This window comes from Ambystoma mexicanum, chromosome 11 (assembly GCF_040938575.1).
Source record: "Ambystoma mexicanum isolate Mex_15411 chromosome 11, UKY_AmexF1_1, whole genome shotgun sequence".
NCBI classification, from domain to species: domain Eukaryota; kingdom Metazoa; phylum Chordata; class Amphibia; order Caudata; family Ambystomatidae; genus Ambystoma; species Ambystoma mexicanum.
Genome location: NC_090934.1, coordinates 689,608,933 through 689,625,320, shown reverse-complemented (window position 1 = coordinate 689,625,320; position 16,388 = coordinate 689,608,933).

Here is a 16,388-nt window from a genome sequence, read left to right as displayed (position 1 = left end):
TAAATAAAGTTGAATTTTTATATTGTGTTGTAAATAGTTTCGTTTTTTTTTAAAACAATGTAGGTGTCCACGGACAGTGCAGGTGTTCTAAAATGTTCGTAAATAAACAAAAATGGAGGTGTCCTGAAGAACACTATACCTGTTCGTACTGTTCGCTAGCAAGATGAAACTATTCTAAGAACACACGCGGTGTCCTGAAATGTTCGTAAAAAAAAAATGTAAGTGTCCTAAAGAACACTATATCTGTCCGTAGTGTTCGCTAGGAAGTTCAAACTGTTCTAAGAACACACGCGGTGTCCTGAATTGTTCGTAATTAAACGAAAATGGAGGTGTCTTAAAGAACACTATACCTGTCCGTACTGTTCGCTAGCAATTTGAAAATGTTCTAAGAACACAATTGGTGTCCTGAAATGTTCGTACATAAACTAAATTGAACGTGTCCTGAAGAACAGTATATCTGTCCTTACTGTTCGCTAGCAAATTTAAACTGTTCTAAGAATACGCACAGTGTCCTGAAATGTTTGTTTCACGTGTGACGCAATTTTAATTACTTCAGGACCCGAACAGTGTCCGTAGAACATCAACGCGCATGCGCTAGCCAATCTCCATGCATTTGGTGTCCTGCGGACATGCGCTTCCTTCGCGGACTTGTTCGTGAACGGATCATATGACCGCGCCCACGCTGATCGCGTGTTCTGAATGAGGACACTGTTCGGGTCCCCGAACAAATTAAAAGTACATTTTCAATTAATCCATAATATTTTTCAATAAAATCTCACCATGGCACAAATCCCACATAGTAATCCTGAGTTTCTACATACCTTTTCAAACTTTTCAAACTTTTTTTGTGTTCAATCGGTCCGCGGACAGCACGCATGTCCGCGAACCGCACACAAGCACCCCTATAAAAGACCACGCCCTAGAGCTTATTCTCATTGTGTTTCTGGCTATTCTTCAGAGCACAGCTATTTCTCCAGCAACTTGCTGATTACACCATCGAGATGGCATCCCTGGCTGCAGAACTGCCACCTGGTGCTGCACCTGCTTCAGCACCACCCCCACCCCCTCCACCACCACCACCTGCCCAAGGGCCTGAAGAGGGGAACAGGAGTGAGGATGCAGAGGAGGAAGAAGAGGATGATCAGAATGAGGTAGAGGAAAACCCTACTACCCGCACTAGGCGTGAGTCTTGGGTGTGGCGGTTATTTACCATTCATGGTAATGTTCCTAAGGCTCGTGCGAACCGTGTTACCTGCAATGAGTGCAAAATGATACTCAGTCGTGGGAAGCACGGTAAGTACAGCTTTGGGACCACTACTATGAAGCGACACCTGAGGTCATTTCACTCTGGGGCTATTCGCAGGGTTGTACCTTGCGAAGAACATAGCAGTTTGATTTCCTCTACTTCATCCTCTGTTTCTGATCCTGTCACCACAAGGACCACCTCTGTGGGACAGCGTCTTCCTCAAGCTGCCTCACAGGCCATACAGAATACTGATGACCCTTACCTTTCGAGGGTCACAGTTGTATGTATGTACTGTGACACAGTACTCTGCAGGGGGGAGCAACTTCGTAGTGCTTTTGAGACTATTGTCTCAGAGCACGAGAAGATCTGCTCACTACCCAAATAAAACCCACTCTACATCTTCCTCTCTCAGCTCGCCCTTTCTTATCCCTGTGGTTGGTGCCCCCCTTTACCTTCCTTTCCCCTCCTCTCCTAGTGTGTCGTGTATAAAAAACCAAAAAAAATACAAAATATCAAAAATTAAAAAAAAAATAAGGCTCTTTTCAGAGCCGCCTTTCACAGTTAAAAAATATAAGTGAAAATAAATGAAGCAGTGCCCTTTGTGTTTTTTAGAAGTCTGCGGACAGTTCGCGAACATTTAAAAAATTGGGTTGCTACCCCATCACAAACATTGCAATTTTCTCTGGGAAGAAGTGGTGGCTCTGAAAAGAGCCTTTGGGTGGTGTTTGTAAGTCAAAAATTATAAATGCTTAACACCTACTTCAAAATGGTTGTTGTAATTCCAAAAAAGGTTGCAATGCATTTTGTACATTTCTCAGAAAAATATGATTGCCAGCATAAGTAAGATGGACTCCATCTCTGCGAAAAATGTATGTACTACGAAACATAATATTTCATTGTGAAAAGAGGACATGCCAAAATCTCTTAGAAAGGCACAAACAGCCTTAGCCTTATTAACATTGCGTCTTGCTTTTTCCATTTGTGGACCAAATGAAGAAGAACGAAGCCACATTTGTCTCTGCGCAATCCGTGAAAATATCACTTAAGAATTAGGAAACATTTCCATAACCTTCCCAAGTCCTTCTTTCATAGCAAATTGCAAAAGAATTCCAGTCACATGTCCTAAACTGTTCCCTCCACAATGAATTACAATTATGTCTGGATGTTGCTCTGTCTCCAAAGTAGCACAGAGAGGTAGCAAGTCCAACCACTTCATTCCACGTACTCCATGCCAGTGTACTTCCACATGTGGGAATCCAAGATCTACAGCTACTCCACAGCTTTCTGCATGCACCTTCAACCAATGTATCCATGAATCTCCCAAAATCCAAACAATCTGTTTTCTGAAACACACAGCCATTGCTATCTTTTGTTCTCTCAGCAAAAAGAGTATCTGAGAAACCCTCTCCTGGCACAACACACCCACTAAACTTTCCTGACCAATCCCTTTCAGTTCTTATTCTCATTTGCATGACTTCTGAACCCAAAAATCCCCGGATGTAATTCCCGATGTCCGCAAACTACCGCCATGTCCGCGAACATATTGTAACATGAACAGCCCTTCTACCATTTCCACTTCACTCTCTCTGCCATTCCCTCATTGGATGTAGCTAAAAAATCACATGACCATGCACCAATCACATTCAAGACCTCTAGATCTAACTGCATCATCATAGATCAGCACTGCAAATGTACTGTGAATCTCTCTGAGTACAAGTGTCATATCATTGGCAAGCACCATCTACCAGAAATACTGCACAAGTCTCCAAGATTTCTACTTGCAGCTCCATGCATATCCATATGCATGAACACAAACTTCAGGTATGCATATTTTCTGTACAGTAGATGAACACATTTTCAAACAGACTTTTAGCTTGTGTAATCTGTAAAATGAATTTACTGTATTTTTTTCAATATCCTAAAATCAACTATCACTTATAAACCTTTATACTATTTACTTTCTTTATACACACACACTCAAATCATGTTAAACTAACATTTTTTAAATGAAATATATAGACTACATACATTCAAACAAAATTGCATGCAAGCACAATCTATGTTTAAATCTTTAAAAAAATACTTATACAATTTCATATTTTTTTGTTTTTATTTATTTATTTACTTAATTACTTTAATTTAGACAGGACATTGAGGTGCTATTACCTAGAACAGCTTACTTACAGAAATAGTAGTATTCACTGGTATATTATAAATTTCACAAGACATAGTAAAGATATTTTTTTTTGCTACAGTTAGTCATTCAATACAATTTGTTCATTAAGAACATATCATATGTACTGAACTGATGCAATGTATCTTATGTAAATAAATTATTTTAATGGTTTTAAAGAAGGCACTGAGGATTTCAATTAAAAAAATCAATATCTAAATTAAAAACAGCGCTATATACAAACAAAGTTACTAATTTGAAGCTTTTACAATTGCAGTGAAGACCAGTCTACTGAAAAGAAGCAGCCGAATTCGGAGAACAAAGAAGAACTAAAAAGTTACCTGTTAATTTAAGAAAAAAAGTAAGTAGAATATCACCATAATATTTGTATTATTAATCAAACATACTATAACATTAATACAAGCTATTTTGGTGCCTAAAAATAGAGATTGTGTACCATTTTGTCCAAAAATCTCCATGTCTTAAACAGCGATTTACAGCCAGAATGGCCCACAAATTCCTATTTTTGGACACACAAATTACCCAACTGAACCGCTAAAATTTTCATATTATAGAACAAACAACTGTTTTAATTGTATACATTAGATTTACTATTTGTACTTTTCCACACCACTAGCTTACTTTTTTTTTGTCATCTGAACCCCAGTTTAGTAACACATAAATTCAAGAATACCTATTCCTACTAGTTGTAGTTCCCAATGCACAAACACACACCATTACAAACATCTTTATCATCTTACTCAAACACTCATGCACACAGCACACATACATTCCAGAACACCCCAACCCATATCTTCTTTATTTTTTTCAACAGACCCTAAAGAATGCCTACCAAAAGTCAAGTACGTAGAAAGCAACGCAAAAGTAGAGCAAATGAAAATAAAAGTGTCCAACATAAGCATCCATCTCTAGCAGAATTTGTAAAAAAACGTTGAAACAAAACAGCTAATACAGTCATTTAGTGAAACACAAGAAGTTTAAAGTACAAATACTTTGCCTCCTCTATCAAAATGTAAAACAAACCAAAAAACAATTAACAGAAAATCAGCTATCACTACAGATAAAACTACTTCTTCAAATTTTAATATAGTGCAAAGTAAGCATACCAAGAAAAGTATTTTAGCCAAAATGTACCGTCACAAAGTCCTTCAAAATCTCATAAAAACAGGTGAGAAATCAGGTTCAATGCTTAAAACCTATCGTAGGAAATTAATCTTAGAAGCGTTGATGGACAGTGCAATTCTTCTGAAAAGAAAGTTATTTATTTTACTGTTAAACAAAATGAAACCACTAACAAAACTAATAACTAAATTACAAAAAAGACTTCTCAATAAGCGAAATGTCAACAGAAAGAACTTCTGAAGTATCTGCGGAGGTGAATGGAATCACACTACGAGCACAGAACCATATTTTAATGAAGAAGCGTACAAACAAAAGCAAACAAATACAATTGCCATACATAGCAGTGGTCGAGGTTGTGAAAAAGTGAATAATACCATAATGGAACAAGAAGTACTCCTTACAAAAATATGCCCAGAAAACTTAGAGTTACCCCTCCATTCAACTGAATCAGAACGTCTAGTGTACAAATGGCCATGCACGTCAATGTGTAACATTCCCAAATAATGTTTCAAATCTTTACGCCAATTCCTCAATAAATATGTAAAAAGCAAAGACAAAATCAAAATGAAATTACTGCAAAATTTGGATACCTGTCCAGTGCGCAAGTACACAGGACTACAAGGACATTCATTGGCCTGCATTACAGGACCTACTTGTAAAACCACTTTCCATGATATCAAAAGGATATCAACACATCATTCAACTATAAGAAATCTAGTCTATAAACTGTACTATGCTAAAAGTCCTGATTTAGCACTAGCAAAGTTAAATAACATCCTTCTACATGGTACAGCAAAAGACCTACTTGAAGAAATTCACTATATCCAGAAAAAATATTTTGGAAGTGAAAGCCATTTACAGAATGAAATAGCTTTAAACCAATTAAGCAACAATTCTACACATGGCAACTTTTTGCTAAACACATACAAAAAAGAAATACTAAAATTTAAAAGTACATCAGCTGAAGTACCAAACCATGTATGTGTATGTTGCCGTAGAACTTTTTTATAAAAGTAACACAAAAACTGTAGACCTATCATACAAAATAGAAGACAATGAAGATTCTAAATGGTTTGAATTAGCTCTCTACCTTGTAGCAGAAAACAAATACGAAATGACTGAGCCCTTAATACTTTGCAGTTACTGCACTACAAAATTTGACAACAACCAAACTCCTTCACGTGCTATCACAAATAATTTGGAATTATAGCCAGTACCAAAACCCCTACAACAACTTAATTTATATGAGAGCATCATAATTCAAACAGTACACCCATTTCAAGCAATAATACGCCTTCAACCAAAAACAGCAAAATTACCTCCTTCTGAATTGGTAAAAGGCATTCGTGGAAAAGTAGTTTATTTACCATTAGATCTAAAAGAAAATGTGCATACTCTAGGAGTGCAACGTCCAATGCAGCAATCTTTAATTATCTTAGTAAATGGAGTACCTACAAAAGACAAAAAATATGGCAACAGCTGGTAGATGTATATAAAGTTAGACAAGCCTTCCAATATCTTAAAGAGAATAATGAATATTACAAAGAAATTAATATTGAAGAAAACTTGAAAGATTCAACTGAAATAATTCAAGAAACACAAGAAGCTGGTCAATTTGAGCTACTAGATCCTGCTACAATTTCAAATACTTTAGACATTATACAATTCATCCTTTGCACTGTAATGACACCATAGAAGATGCACTGGAAACTTACCAAATGCGTCAAACAAAAGGATCGCCAATCAGCATATGGGAAAAAAGTATAGAAGCACGTGCTTTTCCTCTACTCTTTCCTACTGGCAAAGGAGCAAGGTATGATGATAGACCTATTCAAATATCAGCTTCAGAATACCGCTCATTACGGATGTATTCTGAAGATCCCAGATTTAGACAAAATGTGGAATACATATTCCACCTACTCTTTGAAAGTGAACTAGCAACTTTATGTTACGGAGTTGCACACATATTGAAATCAGGATCACACTTTCAAAATATGACAGCTACACAATTATTAGAAAAAGTGCAACAAAAGGATGAGGTTTTACAATCAAATATTACAAATCTATTAGCAAATATGCGTGGTACTAAAGAGTACTGGTTTCAACGTCATGGAGATGTACGTTGTATGATCAGAAACCTTGGCCCACCCACTTGGTTTGTTACATTAAGTTGTGCAGAATATGCATGGGAAGATTTACATGATTTCCTACGCATATCAAATAAAAACAAAACAAACATAGATATACTAACACCTGGAGAACTTTGTTCTTTGGATCCTGTTAATGTTTCAAGATATTTTCACCATCGCTTCATTGCTATGATACATTTTATTTGTAATAACACTGTTCCTCCCCTTGGAGAAGTGCAACACTTCTTTTGGAGAAAAGAATACCAAGCCAGAGGAGCACCACATATCCACATGCTTTTATGGATTAAAGATGCTCCTAAATTTGGTCAAGACAGTGATGCCACTGTTTTACAGTTTATTGAAAATATGTCACTTGTGAAATTCCATCAGAAACCACAAATAGTGATCTTCATGCACACATTTTACAATTTCAAAGACACAAATGTGGAAAATATTGTCGTCGCAAATACAAAACAAAGGGAAATACTACACCGAATGCCGATTTGGTTTCCCTAGACCAGTTACAAATGCAGGTCAAGTGAACAACCTCATGTCTTCAGTTAGACATAGTGTTAAAGGTAAGTCACCTAAAAATACATATTACATGAAAAGAAGAAGAAAAATATATCAATGATTATAATGCAATCATTGCCCAATTATGGAATGCAAACATAGATGTGCAGTACATTGCAGACAATTCTACTGCAGTTGCACGATATGTCACAGCATACTTAACTAAAGCAGAAATGACAGAGCTCCAAGACCTCTGGAATGACCTGTCATCAGATAAAACAGTATCTCAGAAATTATACAGCTTGGGCATAAAAATGCTCACCCATAGAGAATGTGGATCATATGAAGCAGCTGATCGTTTAACTGGTACTGCATTGTATGGTAAATCTGAAAATATAGTATGGCTAAGTCTTGGTCCAGCTAAATTTATGACAAGAGTTCTAAAATCATATGAAGATGTAGAAACAATAGCCAAACATGATCCCAACAGCCAAGACATTTTAAAAAACAATTTATTGGACACATACTACCCAAACAGAAGTAATACTTTGCAAAACCTGTGTCTATACCACATAGCCCAAAACTACACATACAAAAATAATATGAAACCTGATGAATAAAAGGTAAATATAGAGTAACAAACTGTGAAGGCAGCTTAGTTAAACTCACTAAACCAAATTTAATTAATCATATCAAATTGTCATTAAAGACTCCTCAACATAAAGAAGTATATTACATGTCCCTGCTACAACTCTTCAAACCATGGAGAAAAGAAGAACAATTACTAGATAACTATGACTCATATGAGGATGCTTTCAAAGCAAATGAAAGCACTATAACTGATGTAAACTTTACACAGTACAAAACAATGTTGCACAATGAACAGCAACACGAAGAAGAACTCCAAGCCCAACTAGATAAGGACACTCCTGACAGTGGTCAACCTTCTGTAACAGGAAGCCAAGAACCACTGGGAGAACCACTAATAATAAATGAGGCAGAATTAGCTATGATAGAAGTAGAAAACACCATGTGTCAGTATGAAGATAAGGAAGACTTAACTATACTACAATGAAAACTAAACAATGAGCAAAGTAGCATTTTTCGAGAAGTAACAAAACAAATTGCACATGGTGTAAAACATGAAAATAAAGAATGTTCCTGCCATAATTATAAATCTATACTACTGTACGTAAGTGGTGAAGCTGGTTCTGGAAAAACATTCCTAATCAAAATCATTAGTAAGTTCCTTCAACAATTGACAAACAACAAACTGTCAGCTGTTGTCACTGCCCCCACAGGTTTAGCTGCCTACAACATAGGTGGTGTTACATTACACCGATTACTACTATTACCAGTAGAACACCAGAACAAATTAGACTATTACAAACTTTCTGCAGAAGCTGCAATGGAATTACGCAGAGTATTGAAACAAATGAAAATGCTACTAATAGATGAAGTGAGCATGGTTTCCAACCTGATGTTAGCTTTGATTCACCTCAGATTACAAGAAGTACTCAAAACAGACAATGAAGAGCTCTTTGCAGGAAAACTTATTATTGTTTTTGGAGATCTGCTTCAATTAACACCAGTAAAAGGTGAGCCTATTTTTAAAACATTAGGACACAAACTCTGCCGTAAAACTGTTGGCAGCATTGGAAATGTCAACCTTTGGCAACATTTCCAATACAGAGAATTAACAGAAAACATGTGGCAATCTGCATCTCACTTATGCCAACATTTTAAAAAGTATCAGAGTTGGTATACTTTCTAAAGAAGCAGAAGGAATATTGAAAACCTGGCACATTAATGCACTTTATGGCAATAATGCATGTGCTACATATGTTATGGAACAATTAGCCCACAAAAATGTCAATTGTATGGCCTTAATGCCAACTCTTACAAGCTGTTTCAAATTCAATGAAATCATGCTAAGTAAAGAAATGCAACCAATCATGGAAATTAGCGCCACAGACAAACTAAATATACATGGTATGACACTAACCATGTGTGACCAAGCCACAAGAAGACTAAATAGTTTAGAAAAATCAATCTCAAACACAGCAGGCTTAGAAAAGATATTAAAATTATCCTTAAATTGCAGAGTAATGCTTAAACGTAACCTTGACGTGGACCAAGGACTAGTTAATGGAGCATTGAGTACAGTTGTTGGCTTTCAAACATACCCACGCAACAACAAAATTATGTTTGTCAATATACTCTTTGACAAACTTTCAGAAGTAAAAAGGATAGGACGCTCAACAGCTAGATTCCTTCTCTTCAAAGATATGTATGTACGCAGAGAACAATTTTCTCTAACTCTTGCATACGCAGTCACGATTCATAAATCACAAGGTCTTACCCTAGACAAAGCAATGATAGATATTGGTAACACAGTCTTTAAAGAAAGCATGAGCTATGTAGCACTATCACGCTTACGTACACTTGACGGTCTATTTCTAATCAACTTTGATGCAAGTAAAATAAACGCTGATATTCCTTGCATTTTAGAATACAATAGACTTCGCTCAATATACACCCTCCACCTAAACACATATTCTGTTCCACAAAAAGTAAAATGTTATAAATAGAAAAATAAATCAAAACAGAAATGCAACAGGATGTCACTGCAAATCCTCCAAAGAGAGTAAAAGAAACTAATACTTCATCAAGTACCACAAGCAAAAAAGAATCAATTAGGGAAAGTAAACCAAGTACTTCTTTAAAGAAGGAAGACAAACTCCAAAAAAAGCAGTTAGATACAGAACTACCTGGACCATTTAAATTCTCAAATATAGTTGGTGTAAGTTGCTACGCAAATGTAGCAATGAATATTCTATTTCAATTATCACCAATTGTTGACAACATTTACTTACACAGTACAGACCCATTGTGTTTGCAAATGTTAGTACTTCACAGAAATGCAGCAAACAATCCTGACAACACGTATAGTGTTTTTGGAATAAGACAACAATTGGACTACTGTGCTGGAATGGTGAAATTCACGATAAATTCACAGGAAGATCCACAAGAATTTCTAATGTACTTACTACAAGTACTGGAAAACAAAAACATACCTATAAATGAAATCTTTCAGATTTCATACATGTGGAAACATACATGCACTCTCTGCAACAATGTGACACAAGAAGAAATCCCCAATGAACGCTTCATGTATATATATATCAATACCAAATTGTGAATCCATTCCATTTCAGCGACTTGGACAAAATGCAATCCATGGTAGATTATGCTCTACCTGCAATTCAGATAATCGCTCCACGTTAGTAATACAAACACATAGTAAATACATAACACTAATGCTTCTACGTAACAATGCAGATGGTACCAAAAACAACTGCAAGCTGACTGGATTCACACATGGTCAAATATCACTTGGTAAGAAAACCTTCACAACAATAGGTATAATCTACCACGCAGGAGCCACAACCAATTCAGGGCACTACACTGCATATATAAAAAAGAAATGTGGATGGTTTGAATGTAATGATAGTACCATTACTCTAAAGCAGAGATTACCAGGAAATCTTACAAACGCTTATTTGATGTTCTTAAAACCAAACTTTGATAACTAAACAGTATTTAAACCCTAAGTAAACTTGAGTTAAAAAATATAAACTGTTAGAATACTCCAAAAGCTATCTAACTGCTCAAAGACTAATCAGATAAATGAATACCACTAAATTAGACCAAAAAATATATAGTTAGAATACTCCAATTGGTATCTAACTGTCCCAAAATTTAACAATATCCAAATAGATAAATCAATACCACTAAAATATATTAAAAAAATAGACAGTTAGAATGCGCCAATTGGTATCGGAGCTTCTCCAAAATTTTATAATATCAAAACAAATAAATAATATGTTACTGCTCCAAAAAAATACAACAAGCCAAAGTATTAAGCATTAGCCAGAAACAACAAGTGAACACTGAAAACAAACAAACAAATAAACTGTAGCATAACAGAAAAAGGTTTTTTTTTAATCCAACATGGATTTTTATTTCTCCCACAGACCCAATGATTTTAGCAACAAATACAGAAACTGAGCAAATTGCACAGTACTCTGATTTGTAATCTACTAAATATGAGGGTCCAAAAAAAAAAAAAAAGTATATTGATTATACAATGTAATAAGTCATTACAAAATACTAATACTAACATGCTATTTTCTTTTATCACAGAAATTAACAAGAAAAACATGGACTATCTAATACCTTTGTTCCTTATACATTTGTTTTTCACCCAAAGTTATAAGCAAATATGAATGTGATATGCTGCGATGGTTGTTGCCAGGGCATACAGTCTTGGGTGCATGGCCAAATGGATGCCCTGGCAACAACCATCGCAGCATATCACATCCATAGAGTCAAACATTTTAACTATGGTCTATGGAAACTTTTAATGTCCGCGGACATTATGAGTGTTCTTAGAACACTTTCAACTTGCCAGTGAACAATACGGACAGCGTTTTCAGGACACCCCCTACGAACATTTCAGAACAACGCAATAGTTCTTAGAACACGTTCAACTTGACAACGAACAATACGGACAGTGTCCTCAGGACACCCCCATTTTGTTTATTTGCGCACATTTCAGGACACTGCGAGTGTTCTTAGAACACATTCAACTTGCCAGCGAACAATACGGACTATGCCTTCAGGACACCCCCTACGAACATTCCAGGACACCGCGAGTGTTCTTAGAAACGTCTTCAGAACACCCCCATTTTGTTTATTTGCGAACATTTCTGGACACTGTGAGTGTTCTTAGAACACATTCAACTTGACAACGAACAATACGGACAGTGTCCTCAGAACACCCCCATTTCGTTTATTTGCGAACATTTCAGGACACCATGAGTGTTCTAAGAACACATTCAACTTGACAGAGAACAATACGCACAGCGTCCTCTGGACACCCCCATTTTGTTTATTTGCAAACATTTCAGGACACTGCGAGTGTTCTTAGAACACATTCAACTTGCCAGCGAACAATACGGACTACGCCTTCAGGACACCCCCTACGAACATTCCAGGACACCGGGAGTGTTCTTAGAAACGTCTTCAGAACACCTCCATTTTGTTTATTTGCGAACATTTCAGGACGCCGCGAGTGTTCTTAGAAAACATTCAACTTGACAGAGAACAATACGGACAGCGTCCTCAGGACACCCCCTACGAACTTTCCCCGGACACCGCAAGTGTTCTTAGAAGCGTCTTCAGAACACCACCATCTTGTTTATTTGCGAACATTTCAGGACACCGTGAGTGTTCTTAGAACATATTCAACTTGACAACGAACAATACGGACAGTGTCCTCAGAACACCCCCATTTCGTTTATTTGCGAACATTTCAGGACACCATGAGTGTTCTAAGAACACATTCAACTTGACAGAGAACAATACGGACAGCGTCCTCAGGACACCCCCATTTTGTTTATTTGTGAACATTTCAGGACACCGCGAGTGTTCTTAGAACACATTCAACTTGACAGAGAACAATACGGACAGCGTCCTCAGGACACCCCCATTTTGTTTATTTGCAAACATTTCAGGACACCGCGAGTATTCTTAGAACACATTCTACTTGTCAGCCACAACCCCATTCATATTTGCGAACATTTCAGGACACAGCGAGTGTTCGACAACATCTTCAGAACACCCCCATTTTGTGTATTTGCGAACAATTCAGGACACCGCGAGTGTTCTTAGAACATATTCAACTTGACAACGAACAATACGGACAGCGTCCTCAGGACACCCTCATTTTGTTTATTTGCGAACATTACAGGACACTGCGAGTGTTCTTAGAACAGTTTCAGTTTGCTTGCGAACAAAACGGACACATATTGAGTCCTCAGAACACCCCCCATTCAGTTTATTTAGAACATTTCAGAACACCCGTGATGTCCGCAGACAAATCGAACACAAAACGAACGTCTAACACATAAAAAACACAACTTTCATCCTATCTCATACACTCCCACCCTCCCCAAACACTCCTACACACCAACACACTAAATACAAATTTTGAACAAAGTTTCACTGCGCTGTCCGCGGACGACCGCAAATCCAAGATGGCGGGCGCTACCGAAAATCTGACGCGCTTCACGCTCCACGCCATCCAATCAGCGAACACGTTGCATGTCCGCAAACATCACGCAAGCCGATTGGCCAATCAGGACACTGTCCGCGGAGCGAACAGGGAAGTCCGTCCGCGGACCGAACACAGATATCACTAATTTTCTTTTACCTACTTTTTGGTCATTTTAAAAAAAACTACTGGACGGATTTTCACCAAATTTGCAAAAGCACGCTTTCGGGACCATGCCGCTGCTCCTGGTCCAAATTTGGTGAAAATCCGTCCAGCGGTTTGGGCTGTTGACGCGAGCAAATGTTTTTTCCCATTCAGTCTGAATGGGAAAAAAAAAGTTTTGGGACCCCCCTATAACTTTGCCCCCCCTGGACGAATCCTCACCGAACTCTGCAAAAAAATTCAGAGTGACCCAAATACTTTTTTTGCAAAGTTTGGTGAGGATCCGTCCAGGGAGAGCGAAGTTATAAGCCGCCCAAAAGGTGCTCTACCTATGGAAACACCAACTTAACCATAACTACATGACCACTACCGTGGCCATGTAATATATATATATATATATATATATATATATATATATATATATATATATATATATATACATATATACACACATATTAACTGAACAAACTTTGTTAAAAGGGACATTAAGGCTAAGTTGCACTAATTAAAACCTATGAAATTCACTGAAAAAGCTTTGTTAAAGTAATGTTAGTGTTAAATTGCACTAATAAAAACATATCAAATTCAATGAAAACACTTTGTTACAGGGAGGTTATGGTTACAAGTCAAACCAAAAAATCTCACCACCACCATGCACTGCTAAAACTAACACCCAGGACATGAAAAATGACATCACAAATATCATTGATGACATCAAATATCTGGGCCACTTGTTTTTGTTTGCTGACATGATTAGGCTAGTTTTTTGATTTTTACTTACAATGAGAATTTTCCAAATTTAAAAGCTGCTATATATCTACATATTAACCTTTTTATATGTTCTTAAAGCACTTTCCTTAGGGTTTAATCTGAACTCCTAGTGCGCATACATGGAGCCATAAGCACGCCTCAAAAACACAATTCATTTGTGTAAATGATGATTAACTCTAATGTTATAGTAATTTTTTGTAAGCAACTTTATTTTTTAAATCGAAGGTATACAAGTAAACAAGACATAGCCCTTTCAGTCAGAAATTATCAAACTTCAGTGATTTCCATGTGTTCGTATCGTTCAGTTAGTTGAAATTCACTTTGCCTTCGAGGATTTTCAAATTTTCCCCTCACCCATTTAACCCATCCCTGCTTCCTTTTCCCTCCTCCCCAGCTTTAACCACTACTTTGCGATACAGAATTCAACTGATATGTGTTCTTACACTGATGATTGAGGTCTAATCTCATTTCGTCTGGTGGGGCTCAGATGACACTTGTGTTCCGGTGAAGATGATGTCTGAAGAATTGGGCTTCTCTGTCCCGAAACAGTTTGTGGTAGGGGGTCCAGGCGGTCAGGAATTTTTTATATTTCCCGGTACTAGGAGCACATATCTTCTCCATGTCCATTACTCCCCAAACCTTGATCCACCACCATGATGATGTCGGGCCCCCTTAATTTTTCCAGTTCTGCGCGAGGGTGATTCTCACCGCTGATAACAGATGAGTGATGAGGATGGCTGTCACTCCTGACATTGCATATTTCCCTCCATGGGGACCCCTAATGGTATTGTTTTCAGGGACAATGGTAGTTCATTTCTTGAGATGTCTTTATGTGGCTTAATATTTCCTTCCAGTAAGCCACGGCTTTAGGACAGGTCCACCACATGTGGAACAGGTCTCCCCTCTCACCGCAGTTCCTCCTGCAATTTGGTGAGAATGACTTTGTGATTTTATGTATGCGGTTCGGTGACATACTATCTAAGGAACAGTTTGTAAGCCAATTCCTTGATTGTGGTGCATCTAGAAGTGCCGTGTGCACGTTTCCATATTTTGTTCCATTCCTCCTCCGTTAGCGGCTCTTGTATGTCTCTTTCCCAGTTTGCTTTGTATGGGAGGCTGTCTGTCGTTTGATCATTGAAGAGCAGTCTGTAGAGTCTGGTAACCCCCTTTGCAGTTTGCCCCTCCTGCAGGGTCAGTTCTATTCCTGACAGCATTCTTGTGCCCACCCTCTTAACTGTTGGATGGGTTATCCAGTGCCTTCTTATTTGTACTTATCTATACCGCTCCGTTTCCTCTATGTTGAATTTCTGCTGACAGTCTCTGAAGAGTAGTGGGGAACCATCTTTGTACATGTCCCTCAGGGCCAGGGTCTCGGCACCTGACCATCCCGCCCAGAATTTTCTTAGGAGACCCGGGGTAAAGTCTGGTTTGTGCATCAGCGACGTGTAGGGGCCCAAGCCGCGCGGGATACGTTTCCTTTTCCGGGCTTTTTCCCAGCTTTGTAGCGACCATTTTTTCATTTTTAAAAGCATTCCCCCTCTCTCTCGATTGTCTTCTTTCAGGCTCAACAAGGCTATTAGGGGAGTTGACAAGGCTGACTGCTCAATTCTACACCATCCCTTGTGATTCTCAAGTTTTGCTCACCTCAACAATGGTGCAAGCTGTGCGGCTAAGATATATCTGTCCACTTCTGGGACTCCCAGGCCGCCCAGGAGGGGGGCGCATTAGGATTCATTTCTGGATCCTGGGTTTCTTACCTCGCCATATAAATTTGAATATCGCATTTTGCAACTGCCTGATCTTGACTGGAGGTATGGGCACTGGAATAGATCCTATACCATAGAGGAGATGGGGGAGAACAGTCATTTTTACTGCTGTGATGCGGGTGAACCACGACAGTTCCTGAGACTCCCATCTGAGCATGTCGTCCTGTAACTGTTTCCATAGAGGTGTTATGTTTGCTTGATATAGCTGGTTTGGCTCTCTACTGAGGTGGATCCCTAGGTATTCCAGCGATTCCTCCACCCAGATCACTGGGAATGTTCTCTCCAGAGCATCAATCACTTCCCCCTAGCCGTAATGTTCATGGCTTTTGATTTAGAAAAGTTTAGGAGAATCACTAGTCCTGCATGA